This window comes from Pezoporus flaviventris, unplaced genomic scaffold (genome assembly GCF_033815535.1).
Source record: "Pezoporus flaviventris isolate CSIRO_AGI_PZ_B2104156 unplaced genomic scaffold, CSIRO_AGI_Pfla_v1 ptg000057l, whole genome shotgun sequence".
In the NCBI taxonomy this organism is placed as follows: Eukaryota; Metazoa; Chordata; class Aves; order Psittaciformes; family Psittacidae; genus Pezoporus; species Pezoporus flaviventris.
The window spans coordinates 469772-483868 of record NW_026892605.1 but is presented as its reverse complement, the minus strand read 5'-3'; the positions used below and the strand labels follow the sequence as shown (position 1 = coordinate 483868).

Below are 14097 nucleotides of genomic sequence, written 5' to 3'. Positions count from 1 at the left end.
AGGCTTTCTGATAAACAAAGAAATATCATTTGTGTTTGAGCTGCTATACCATCATTCTCATAATCTATATACTGTCCACAAGACAATAACGTTTTTGCAGGTTTTGGAAGAACCTAATAAAAAAGTAGTATGTACAGCCAAAGAGTATGTAAGGACAAAACAAAACTCCCCAGTATTCAAAATTATCATAATGCTTAAATATCTGTGTAACTTTTTATTACCATCTCTTTTATTCCTTTTAGTGGAAATACAAAAGTGGATTTTTACAGATCCTATGGAAGAAGACTGTACTTTTAACACCTTTGCAGGAGTGGTTGGAATAAGGTATTGTTTCAGGTGAAACCACAGTCCCACCCTGGTTGGAAAGTATGTATGCCTGATTCTCACATCAAATTGAAAGAAACGTAGCACCATTGGAGGAACTCAGAGGCTTTAATTGCCCAATGAAGCCAAATCCAATTGGCTGTTGTAGATATCATGAATCAGCCCAGGGCATTAACAGGAGAATTAATGACCACCTGGGTTTAGTACTTCATGCTTTCATTGGCTCATGCAGACATCAGGAAATGCCCATGACTATTATTTCTCATCAGGATTGCTTGATGATTTAGACAGCTACACAAAGGCTTCAGCAGAAGATAAGCCATATCCATCTTTTCCTTTTGTCTCTCACTTATGCAGCCATAGTATGAATATGCATGCTACCTCACTTCAGAAAAATTATGCTGTCTTCAAATTCTGTGAAATGGTATTATCTACTGTGTTGCACCTTGCTTGCCTGTTCCTCAGTAAAATCTGTTACTTTCTTCCCTTTTATAATGAATATTTTTACTTTTTGTGTATAGCTACTCCATTTTCTCTTCTGTTTTGACACTTAAAAGAGGCACAGCTGTCTAGAGCAAGGAATACTGTGTTAATCATCTGACTGACTTCTGCAAAGGTGGAAGAGCCTAAAGCCTCAAGTGAATTGTCAGCCGTCCTCATGCCTTCCCACTCTATCTGTTACTCAGGTTGTTTAGCCAAAAAGCAAACAAAGGATTTCTTAGAAATGAGTTTGTTTTTTGAGCAATCAAATTATACACAGAAACTGTATTTAAAATCAATATGAAAACCCATGTTTTACTGATGTAGTCTAATTCCCACAACTGGAAATTATGAAGGGACAGAAGAGGAAAGGAAAGGGACCTGGAGAGGTAAAGGTTTACATGTAGCAGCAGCACTGGACAAGGAACAAATATGCTATATTGTTTCTACCTGTAAATAAGCTAGATAGAGAAGAGCTAGTTCTTTTTTAGAATTATAAGCATCTGTCAGTGACAAACACTCTTAATGCTCAGCATATGACACAAATGCACCTAGAATTCATCAGCGCTTCAAATTCCCAGGCAATTACTACAACACAGTTATTAACTGTCGAAGTGCAGATTGACAAAATCATGAAAACAGGATGATCCTTAAAATCTCTTCTGTGCTTCCTTATGGGACGTGGTACTTTCTTGCTCTTCTTATTCAGTGCTCCTGTTTGCTACCTCTGGAGTGCTGATGCACTTGTAAGAGGCAACAAGTACATGTTTCTGTGCTTTCTGCTCTGGCATTTGTTTTTGTTTTTTTCTTTTCTATAAAATAACATGACCCCACTCCTTTAATGTTCAACCTTCATTCTACTTGAGCTCTTGCTGGACTGCATTTCATTGGAGAACGCTGATAAAATAGCGTACCTTGTTATTTTTTAGAGGAAACATTATGAAATACTAATTTAATGTACTGAAATCAACCAAGGATTTAATTTTCACTTTTCAAATGCCCCTTATTGTCAAGAGCAACATTTCCAGAAATTATCATTATTTCAGTGAAAGTGTGATACTGAAAGTACGGATATCCACAGCTTTCACAAAGCAGTTTAGCACGCAGCAGACCCACTTGAACAGAAAAGCAATTGCATAACATAGTGAGTAATCTTTAATCCACATTGGGTCAGAAAATCTGGAGAGTGCTCAAAAAGGGTGCAGACATGTCTAAAGTGTCTGTGTTATTTTTTGTATGGAAAAGCAAAAAAAATGTATGATTCAATCAAAATGCCACTAATTGACAGTGTATTACAGTGTAGTAAACACTGTAATGTAAGAATGTCCTGTTTTATTTTCAGATGATAAAGAAACTGATAGACAATTTTGTCTGGATCCTGGATAGGATAGTGCCACACATCTATATGATGAAGAAGTAAGCGGGAATGTAAACCCTGTGCAATATATCGCAAACTTCTAAATGTACTCAAAGCTGTTAAACTTTAAGGTTAGAAGAAATCACTCATAATGTTAAGACTAACTAGAATGCTTGGGATACTTGTTTATATCTTCATTTTTTCAGAGGAAAGACAGATTTGAAAGCAGACTAATTTTCACATGGCCCCAAAATTTAAAATTATCAAATTCCACCATCACCAAGAAAGGCTGCTAAAGCACACAACAGTCCACCTGAGATGAGTCACTGTTACATAAAACACAGGCTAAATTGCCATTAGCAGACCAAGGATTATATAACTCATCACAAGTTATGTACCACATTAAAATGGTGAAGCCTGGCCACTTGCAAATTTTCTCTTTTTTTTCTTCCTAACCTTCCCTATAGAACATGTGTGAACTCACCCCACAGAACCTGTGATGGTCCCCACCCTGGAGAAGAGATCAAAGTGCTATGCTAAGTCACAAGTCAGATGAACATGTTCAGCTGTCGGTTGTCAAATAAAAAGTACAAAGATTCTGCTTCTTTTCCTCAAGACTGTCATTAATTTGTCTCTTCTATCCCAATTTACATTACCTAATTAACTTTGCCCCCACTTAAAGGGAATTTAGAGATTTATGCATGGACCCACAGAGAAGCCCACAGGATGATTAACACAAGGGTAGACAGGGTGACAGCATAACCCATATTTCTTAATTAAGTTGGCATAATTTAATATAATCATATAATAAGTGGACTTCTAGAGAGATATTCTGCAGACCTGCTAGGATACAGTTAAAAAAGAGAGGACATTTTTTTTTCATGTGGTCAGAAAAAGTCAAGATATCCATTAAGGAGAAGTGAGTCCCAGACCTTAGAGATCACTAAAATGTTGAGTCTGCACTTGTCAGCGTATGGCTTTGCAGGTAAGCTACTGAATAAGATTTGTCTTCCTAAATGCCAGAGTAAACTCACATAGAGACTTTCTAGACATGTAAAGAATACCAAGTGAGTGATCTTGAGAACACATATTGCACATATTGCATGTGGGTGACTTAAACAGGATAAATAGGAGCTCTGTCTAAACAGAAGGGGGAAACTGCACAAAACATATTCACACCAAATTGACACATATTTCCTCATGAACAAGATGCAGACAAAATAGGATTCCTAGTTAAATTTGATACAATTTTTTATAACATAAATTATAAGATTAGTGGAAAAAATCTTGATGCTTTGTTAAAAGTTTAAAACATGATCAAATTGGTTTGCACACTCCTCCATTTGAATGAAAATCTCACTTACCTCCCCAGGATAAGTATTGGCTGAGGATGCTGGCCAGGCTTTAAATCAAACTGGCATAGTCTATGTTGGATTCTCTGGCTACAAACTTGGGAGATGGCCTATCTGAAAGAAAGTCTTGCCCCTGGGTAAACACAATCTAAGAGTGCAGCACAGGCTGGGATCTACCCAGCTCCATGGAAAGGGACCTGGGGCTTCTGGTGGACAATAAGATCAATACAAGTGAACAGTGGGCTGCTGTAACAAAGAAAGCCAACAGGATGCTGGTTTATATCAACAAGGGGACTACCAGCAGAGGTAGATATTATCCCACTCCACTCTTAACTTGCCAGGTCACACCTGGAATACTGCGTTCAGTTTTGTCCCTGCTATACAAAATAGATGTGGACAGGCTGGAGAGGGATGAAAGGAGGGCCACTGAGATGATCCAAGGACTGGGAAGCCTGGCTTATGAGGACAGACTGAGAGAAGTGGGTTTGTTCAGCCTTCAGAAAAGAAGGCTCAGGGGAGACCTTCCCACCATGTTCCACTATTTAAAGGGTGTCTGCAAAGAAGATGGGGGCTCCCTTTTTACAAGGAGTCACATGGAAAAGATGAGGGGTAATGGGTACAAGTTAATCCTGGGGAGATTCCGGTTGGACACTAAAGGAAAATTTTTCACAGTGAGAACAATCAACCTCAGGAACAATCTCCTCATGGAAGTGGTGGGTTCACCAGCACTGGACACTGTTAAGATTCAGCTGGACAGGATGCGGAGCCATGTCATCTAGACCATGCATTTGCCAAGAAAGTTTGAACCAGATCGTCATTAAAGCCCTTCCAACATGGTACTCTATGATTCTATGACAAAACTGCCAAATTACTTTGAAAAGCCCTCGGGGACAGTGACTCTTTGGAATCCCTGAACTGTGCTGTACAGTAAGAAATAAGCCTTTTGTCACATTGTCACAAGAATTAACTCCATTTTTACAGAGTTGTATTTGGGCATTTTTTTTATTTTTTTTTTAATGTAGAAACATAGCAAAAATAAAAGCGAGGTAAAATCCATCCAAAGATGAAGATTAGTCACCTCTTTGAATCATAAAAACTATTGCAGCTTCCTTTTCAGTGTAAACATCTAAATTTGGATTAAACATGACATCCACTCATTTCTGTATACAAGGCTGGCTTACCACCCAATAACATACTACAAATACAGCTTAGATAAGACATGTGTTTTGCTTGCACAGATGATGGAACACAAACATGCCATGCAAAAAACACAAATGGAAAAGCAGAGTGAGGTGGTCATTTACCCTAATTGCTTGTTTGGGGTGTTTTGTGGGTTTTGATGTTGGTTTTTATCGTGCCTCAAAAATGTTTTATAGGTGAAGCCAAATAAACACACAATAAATATATGAATTAGGTATGCTGAAAATATATGCACTGCTCATATTCAGATTTTAGCAGGAATGAAAACTGTTTCAAACTGCACTCTGACAAGAGAAATGGAAACATCATATAATGTACTATTCAGCAGAAGCTGTGTCCTAAGGACAGCAAGCAGGAGGGGTGGTTGGCTGCTTCACACAGCTTGCACTTCATCATCATCATCTCCATATGCAGAATCCAAATGGACTGGTTTACAATATTGGGAGTCAGAAATTGCAGTGCTTCAAATAAGCACTCTTCCTGCATAATAAACTGCTTAAGTCATGTCATCTTAATTTCCAAAGACTTCAAAACCAGTTTTCTAGCCCTGATATGGGATAGTTCAGGACTGGCTCCAAAAGCTAAGGCTGACTAGGGGCAAGAGGCACCTCTTAATGTTGTGCCCACATTATAGGGTGTGACAGAAACCAGAAACTGGCTTACAGCTTTGCCTAGATAGGCACTGGGTTCTCAGTGGTTTGCATCTCATTGAAAAGCTGACTGCCATTTGGGGGATGATGAGGCATCTAAGGGAGGGAGTGGGGACTGTGGCACTGTGGGCAGGCTGGGATTTATGGTTGAGAGAGCAAGCAATTGAAATTGTTGTTTGAGTCATGGACTACGGAGGAGGGGGCTGTTTTTCCCAGAGCATTTCTTTATTTCTGAGAACATGTACCTTAAAGGATTTTTACGAAGAGCTACTTGAAACCACTTGTTCTACCACATGGTAGGCAGAAATTAGAAGCCAAATAAAGTAGCGTCTTTATTTAGCGTCTAAACTATTGTCTTAGTGTTCCTGAACACCACATTTTTCTCTTCCTGGTTCTTCTAAACAGCAAAGAGTTTTCCCTAATTAGTCAAAAGTATTTCTGTAATATTGGAAGTTCTGGAGAGTTCAATCTCCTTAATTTCAATTGAGCTTAACCAGATGGAAGAGGATTGGCTCAGAAAAGCTACAGTCCCTGGTAAGTCCATTATTACAGACACAAGAAAGGCTGGTTATTGTCCTCCTTGGACTACCTAACTAAGCAAGTTAGACTTAGGAAGACACAGCAAAGGGAAAAAAAAAATAAAAAATTCTCCAGCATAAATCTTACTAGCAAGTATTTCAGGTGTGTTTCCAAATACCCCAATTATCTTCATATGGTAACAAATCAAGTTATTCCATTATGGCATGTTGATAAAGAAAACAATACTTGGCTGTCCTATGATAAGAGATCAAAAAGACAGCTCAAAACAAGTGTGGATTACTATACATAGCTAATGCACACCAAGATATGCTCTGCATTAATATACCTGGAGCTTTCCAGCTATAGTGGCTATTTTGTACCAGAAAGTACTTTATTATTTTGTGCCAACTTTTCAGCATCTCAGTTCCTGGACATACATTTTATTAGGTTTGAAAGAAGCCTTTGAATACTTAAGAGTCTGCTCTGTTGAAGTCACCTGCCCAGATTACAATATTCCTTCTGTTTGAAATGCATTAGAACCCAAGGTGAGGTGCTTTCAAGCCTTGGAAAGACAGAATCACGATAACCATTGCAGAATAAAGGGTGGGAAATGAACAGTGAATACCAAGGTTTTGGTATTGATTTTTAAATCAGTATTTTCAATTTTAATCCAGGCAGTATTTAGAGGTACTACCTGATTACCTGTGTATCTTGCTGTGCATCGTATCACAGTGCCTGTGCTTTCTGAGCAAACTAGAAACAAGATATTTTGCTGTGTGACAAGGGTAGCTAACTGTGTATTAATGATGGTGATCTGAACCAAGACCCATTGAATCCAGAAACTTCATTCAGGTTTGTTGCATGGGCTAGAACCAGAATCAGCTGACTAACTCAAGGAATGGGAAGTATTACTGTTTTTCCATATTCCCCATAAATATGCTATAGGAATACTATCAGGTCTTTTCCCACCTCCCATGAAAGTATCACAGCACCTTTGGAAGGGCTCAAGTAAGATCAAGACTTCTTGTGACAGACCTAGGTACTTACCTGCTCAGCAAGCTTAAATGTTTTCCAGAGACTGAACTCACACATCTAACGTGGGTAATGTGCCTGAGGAAATTGCATAGATACTGATGCAGTGGGACATCACAGGATGCCAACAGGATGCGCAAAATATAGAAACACAGGACAACTCAAGAAATCATCTGTATCGTATTGCCCCAAACAACCACCAAGCTTCAATTTTTTATCCTACTATAACATAGCAGACAATTTAGATGACAGAATAATAGTGGACAACTGAGCAACTGGCCTGCATTAGGTCTGACAGAATTCAGTCCTAAAGAAAAACAAGAGTATGGATTGGCCACAGTGTTACTCTGTGGTTTTCTGGTTTTCCTCCTAAGATTAGGCAGTCTGACTGTGGGTCACTGCGACAATGGCAAGGGAAAAGAATCTACTGCAGTGCAGCGACTTGGTTTGTGCGTTGAAGGAAGGGCTGGGTTAAGTCAGAAGGATGTAGGACTTCGAACCAGACAAGAGCTTAACTCAGTCAGAAGAGTCCAGAACAATTTAGCAGGGCCATTGTTGGACTTTTCATACAACATGAATCATTATTTAGCTCTAAGCAAGGCTGTAAAACAAACAAGCATCAGTGACTAAGGAATAGGTCTGTCTTCTGCTCAGCTTAGAGAATATTAGTGAGTGGGTGTGCACACATGACTGGAAACAATCAAGTTAGTGAAGCTTAATGAGCTACTATTAATTAGTTTTGACTGCATTAGCTGACACATATAAACTCTTAGCTTGTTGCAAGTGAAAATAAAATGTATTACCTTGAACTCTTTTTAAGCAGCAGACACTTGGCTGCTTGCCTTTCCTTGCCCCATATGCTTAAACACTGAGAACTGATATGATTGTGTTATTTCTGAAGAATAAGAACACATAACTTTCCATGTGAACCTCATACTCATGCAGGTTGAAAGATTTCCTTTCTTTCAAATGAGAGCAGAACTGCTGAGGACAGCTCCTAGGCAAGTTAACTTCCCAGCCCGAATGAGCTTGCTCTCAGCTAGCCACGGAAAGATTGTCTCAGCTTCAACATTTAGAAAAAAGGGTCCAAAAACAAAATCCAAAGATGCCCATATGTATATAAGAATAAATAAGAAGACTTCAAGAAAAACAAGGCAAACCCACCAGAATTTTGGATTGTCCTTTTTCAAGGGGATGAACTCTACAGCTAACACAACATAAGCACCACTGCAAGCATACAGAGCATTGTTTGTGCCCTGAGGGGTGAAAGGACTAATGTTCTTTTGAGTTATGAAATAAATTCAGCCTGTGCATGCAGGTGATCACTGACCTGGAAAAACAGTGTAAACGGCATCCCCAAAACCATTAAAGTCCCTTTCTCCAAACTCCTCCCATCCTTCAGTATTGTGTGCACACATATGCACACACAAAACACACTTATCCTCCTTTCTATCCACTACAGATCTGTGTAGCAAGCCCAGAGATGAATGGTGTGTGGTGTAGCTGAAATTCCAGCTGAGAATCGGTTTTCGCATCATGTTTTTAATAAGATGCCACCATTGACTGAAGAGGTTTAGTAACCCAGTCTGCTCTGTTTAGCACAGGAGCAGTAGCTTGCCATTTCATTTCCAACAGCCATTATTTCCAGAAGAGGGGGAAAAATAGCCTGACACATTAAAAGTGTTTGAAGGGGAAGTGATGTGCTTAACAACTGAGAGTTATATTTGGAAAATTATTATGTTTCAGCATTTGGACATAAAGCCAATAATGATACTGTATTGTCTGAACATAGATGAAATCAATTTGCATTTCATTAAAAAAAATCCTGATTCAATTCAATAATAAAAAGGCATATTAGAACACCTCAGAATTTCCTGAGTTAAAAAGCAGATCAAAAGAAGCCTTCTCAATCCAAAAATGTTCTCTTTTTGTTTATAGCATAACTGCTTTCTTGATCAACAAATTAAGTTAATGCAAACTCTGTATACTTAAATTTAAGCAAAATGGATATTACTGAAGTCTTTGTTTTGTATTCCATTTGTAAAACATCCTAAGCAATTGGAAAGGACACAGTAGTCTTTTTTTAAAATGTTTATAACTTAAAAAGAATTTTGAGGAACTTAGCAATTACTTAGCTTAGTTTAAGCTGCAACCTGGAGATTTATTCAATTTAAAATATCTTAAGACCAAAAAAGCATGAAGCAACCCATGAAGCAAAATATTTTCTTATTTTTCCTAAAGCCATGTAAGTACATTTCTTTCCATAGACAAATACATGTTTCAAGAAATTTTCATTAAAAAAAAATTGTTTCTGAGCTGAAACCAACATTGAAAATGCATCTTCAGAGATTTTTTTTTTAAAGCAGGTAGACTTTGAAGTTTAAATCATAGGATCATAGAATAGTTACAGTTGGAAAGGACATAAAGATCATCTAGTTCCAAACCCCTTGCCATGGGCAGGGGTGCCTCACATTAGACCATGTTGGCCAAGGCTCTGTCTAACCTGGCCTTGAACACTGAATAGTTCTTTTCATCCAGTAATATCTGTGACATGCAATATCACAGATTCTGAGAAATCATCAGGAATTTCCACAGCAGTTTATATAGAAAGAAAGGCAATTATTTCTAATTTTTTAAACTGAGGTCCAAATGAGTCTGCCTAATAATTGCACATCTTTTCTGCTCTCCTAGACTTGATGAGAAGCCTTGAGAGAAAAGGGTTTTTGCTCTGTAACTTCAGATGTGCACAGCATTTTATTAGTAAATCAAAGTCTTCCTGGCTCAGAAAGGATAAACTGTATCATTAATAATTTGGCTTCCTGTAGTGGATAAGAAAACATACCTTCATTTCATGATGGTATATTAAAGGCTCAGGTGAACCTTGTTAACTGTCCAGGCTTGCCCTCTTTGCCTGGAGTACATTTTGAAGTACATTTTGCTTATGAATCTGATCCAGATTGAATAGAATGCAATTTTTAAAAAGCTGAGCAGACCGTTGAGAACTGGGAAACATTTGAGCTAGTTTACCTCAAAAATTCTCTTCTCTGGCAGCCCTTTCTCATGCCAGCTAAAGGGGTATTTCATCCTACTTGTAGCTTCAGGTTGGTATCAGACCTGCCAGTTACTGAGAAATTAGGGAACTCTCTACCTTGGAATTTCCCTTTATTTAAGGTAATTTTGCAGCCAGAATAATTCCATTATTCTTTACTCTTTGCAAAATTACAGATTATTTCCTTTTCTTTTGAAAAAAGAAAAAAACCCACACAAATTATAAATCCCACAATTATTTCTCCAGCAATTGAAGAAGGGGATAATTCATCCTGACAAAACCAGCCAAATCTCTGTATGTCAGTATCTATGTTTATCAAATTACAGAGGCTCTTTTCATTGCAACATAATCCGCATTTAGGTTTTATTATTCAAAGAGATGATTGTTTGTTTGTTTATTTGTTTAATGTAGAGCCAAAGTTTACAGGTACATTCAGGTACAGTCTACAAAGCAGTACATCCTCTAGGAGAAGGCAGGATAATACTGTATTTACTGGGGAAAAATCCTAGGGTAAATTGCATCCTCCTGACATTTCTTTTACCATGGACAGCAGAAGACGGATGCTGCTACCTGTAAAAGGTATTAGCAGAACAGCAGTAGGTTGGCAAGTCTGGGGAATGGGTGTACTGGTGGCCATTCAGCTATTTGGCCGATCACCAGGCCAGTGACACTTCAGTCAGTGTTCTCTAGTGGGCTCTGGTGCTTAAAATATAGAAGCAAGGTCTAATAGAAATTACCAGATTTTATGTAATTATATTAATTAAAGCTTATAGGGGCATTTCATCTGACTGAGGAAACAATGCTGAGCCTCTCTGAAGCCCGTAAGACTTCCCACACCACCTACTGAGTGAGGTACAGTTGGCCAAATCCTAGAAAGACCAGGATGTTACATCTGAGCTGTGTTCTGTGGCCTAGTAGAAATGGGGAAAGCGTAGACTTCCCAAACCTTTTTTCCTTATGTACATTCAGAAGACCTAGTGGAGCTCAGACAGGCTGCTGTAACTGGATTGTTTTGGTCCTCTGGTCTGGTCTGCTACACTCTTGTCTGCTTCGTCAGGATCACAGGGGGGACTAACATGGTTTTCTCCCTTTATAGTGGCAGTTAAAACATGCCCCAGGTAGTGAAATGCTTATTGGCTTCCTTCTAGTGTTCATGAGATTGCTAATGGTCTCATTGAAGAATCCATTCTTAACCTGGTTAGAGACCTGGGTTTTGCTAAAACAGAGATTCTCTGCTAATTCAATCTCCTGCTCCATTAATCAGGGCAGAGATCCCTTAGCAAGAAAGGCATAAAAAGTGTTACTACTTCAGCTTCTGTGCATTTGCAAGTTCTGAGATGCAATAGGACTTCAAGCAGGTGAGTATTATGTAATCAGGCCTCCTCTGCAAGACATCTGCAAAGTTCCCTGCTTTACTGATGTCTTCAAATGTAGACCTGACAATTCTTCCAACACAGCGCTGATGATTTTGCTCATCTTTCAGCTAGTTTGTTCCCTTTGTTGCAATAGTGCTGTTGGGGACTTCAAAGTTTCTATTCTTTATTCTCCTTCCCTTTAAACTTATTTTCCTGTCTCTCATCACAGATCCTGCCCTGTAATTCCTTATAGGGGCTTACTCATCCCCAGTGTATCACTCATTCACTTCTTTTTCTCTTGCACATTGTCATCTCTCTGCTGGAAACCCATTGTCATGCTTCACACACATCTGTGCCCTCCTGCCTTGGACCTTGCATCTTACTGTCTAAACCACCTGCCTCTCTGGTTCACAGCCTTGAACCTCCTCATATCATCTCCATGTCCTGCTTTTTTTCCACTAGGACTGTACTATTGTTTCCAAGAAATAATAATAATAATAATAATAATAATAATAAAGCTATTGATCCCACTCCTTAATTTGTTTTTCTTTTCTTACTATATGTCTGCTTCTGCCTCTTCTAATGCCATAACTGCACCCACATTTGTCCAACTAACCTCCTCTCATGTCAGTGGCCTTGCGCTCATCCCTTTATTCTTTCCAATAGCTAATCTGGCGCCTCACTTTAAAATATACTCAGTATCTCTGATTTTAAAAACTTTCGACCTCCCTCTTCTCTGCCTTTGTTTCTGCTACTTTCCTCACTGAATGCTACTTTCCTCACTTTCAGCTCACTGAATGAAAATCCCTTTGGTTGCTCTGTGAGGTTTACTACTTTGGGCACAGGGACTCATGCTGTCCCTTTGCCTGGGGATAGTGTCTAACTATATTAATTTCTTGGTTATTATCTTATGCTTCATCTTGTTGTTTGTGGCAGAGTCCATCTTTTCGTCTTGGGTTCGCAAAGAATTGAGCACGACCGTGTTCCCTTCCTTGGCTGGAACTGCGCAAATAAATGACACAAGGATGACTTTGGTACTTTAGCACTGCCATCTGCTGGCTGTCTTTTATCACAACATTCCGCATTTGACTAAACTTCAAGTTCTGTTTCATCTGCTGCTACTGAAGTGGAATGTATTACTGTAAATGCCAGAAATCATCATGTTATATTCCTTACAAATACAAGATGCATGCCTTCTGCTTTCTGTTTTGCTTTACAAAGTGAAATATAGAGGTTGGTAACGCAAGCACTGAAGAATGGGGGCTTTCCAGGTTAGACTGTTGTGTAATATTAACTCACCTGCATTACCTGGATGATGTGTATGTTTTGTAATATTTTGTAGCTCATGCTCAACCAACATGCAATACTGAAAATTAACCATGTAGGGAATATGCTAGAGAGAAATAGAATAATTTGTGAGTAATCTAAAATTTGTGTGATACTTGCCCTGATAACTTCCAGCCTCTGTGTCATTTAGGAATGTCCTGAACCAGAGTGGCTTCTCTATTTTAATAATTTTCAGTGGGTTTCCTTTCTATGAGCACATCCAGTTTCTCCTCTTAAAAAAACTTCTTTTTTTTTTTTTTTTTTTTTCCTACCTACTTTTCCCTCTTTCATTCCTTGGTTTTCTTTTACTTCATTTCTGTGAGATAATGAGGCTTATTATAATTAGGCTTACTGATATATGATTAATATTCCATTGTTAAAACAACTTGCCTCTTACATTTCCTAATGTGCTCCCATCCTAAGCAATAGGAGGAATACTTTACCTTCTTAGAACAACAGCTCCTTTGTGACAGGAGACTGTGAATACTTATCCAGACATAAGGAAAAGAATGTTATACACAGATGTGTTTTAAGAAAAAACTGAAAGGAAGAATAGATACAAATATCCAAAGGAAGAAGTATGCTTAGTGTTTCAGTAATTCAATTGTTTATTCAATTTACTGCCATGTGCTGAAATATTACCCAGAATTCTAGGAAATGCAGAAGTGGATTATGAGTTCAAGGATGGAGCACTAATTGAATTCTTAATTGAAATGACTCATCTAAGCAGCACAATGACCTGGATTGTCCCCCTGAAGGTAAAAATTTTTCCAAATGGTATCCTGGCACAGGTGCCGCACTAAAAGCTTCACTGTGGTCCTTCTAAAAGAAAGGCTATTTGTCAGTGGAGAATTTTCTGGGAGGGGGTCACTATTTCCACGTAAAATGCATTTTTATTTATGGCAAAGCAAGATAGATTGGCCATTTTCTTACTCATTTTGTCTCATCCAAAATCAGTCACACTGTGCACAAAGCTTAAAAAGTTCTTCAGTCTACATGCTTAACTGAGGTATGGTCCTAACACAAACCCTCTGTAAAGGCATGAATCTTTCTCATCTTGACACTTACACAGAAAGAGAGCTATAATTAGATGTTCTTATCAACATTTCTAAAAATTATATGTAAGCTGAAAATAGGAGTGTTCATATATAATGACTGCAAATTAAATATCAGGTGAAATTTCACTCATTATAATGAAAAACTTTTTCCTTTGCTGTTTGTACTCTTATTTTTTACAGAGCATATTGATTGGGTGTTGCCTCATTAAAAAATCAGCTTTTAACTTAATACTGAATTTTTTTAACATTTTAGACCTCCTTGCCCCTTGGGGACTCTTACAAGCCTTGTCCTTTATTTTAGTGATTTGTAATTGAACCATAAATTCCTACTTGGCAGTGAAATTTGGAGCAGATAAGGCAAACAAAAAACAAATCTGTTATTCTTAATTTCTACT

The 14097-nt window shown here is 38.3% G+C and overlaps 1 protein-coding gene across 3 annotated transcripts in view; it reads right to left on the bottom strand.

Moving 5' to 3' along the window:
- LOC133277500 (cAMP-specific 3',5'-cyclic phosphodiesterase 4D) overlaps window positions 1–14097 on the bottom strand; it is a 280131-nt gene that overhangs the window by 106008 nt on the left and 160026 nt on the right. The window lies entirely within an intron of this gene.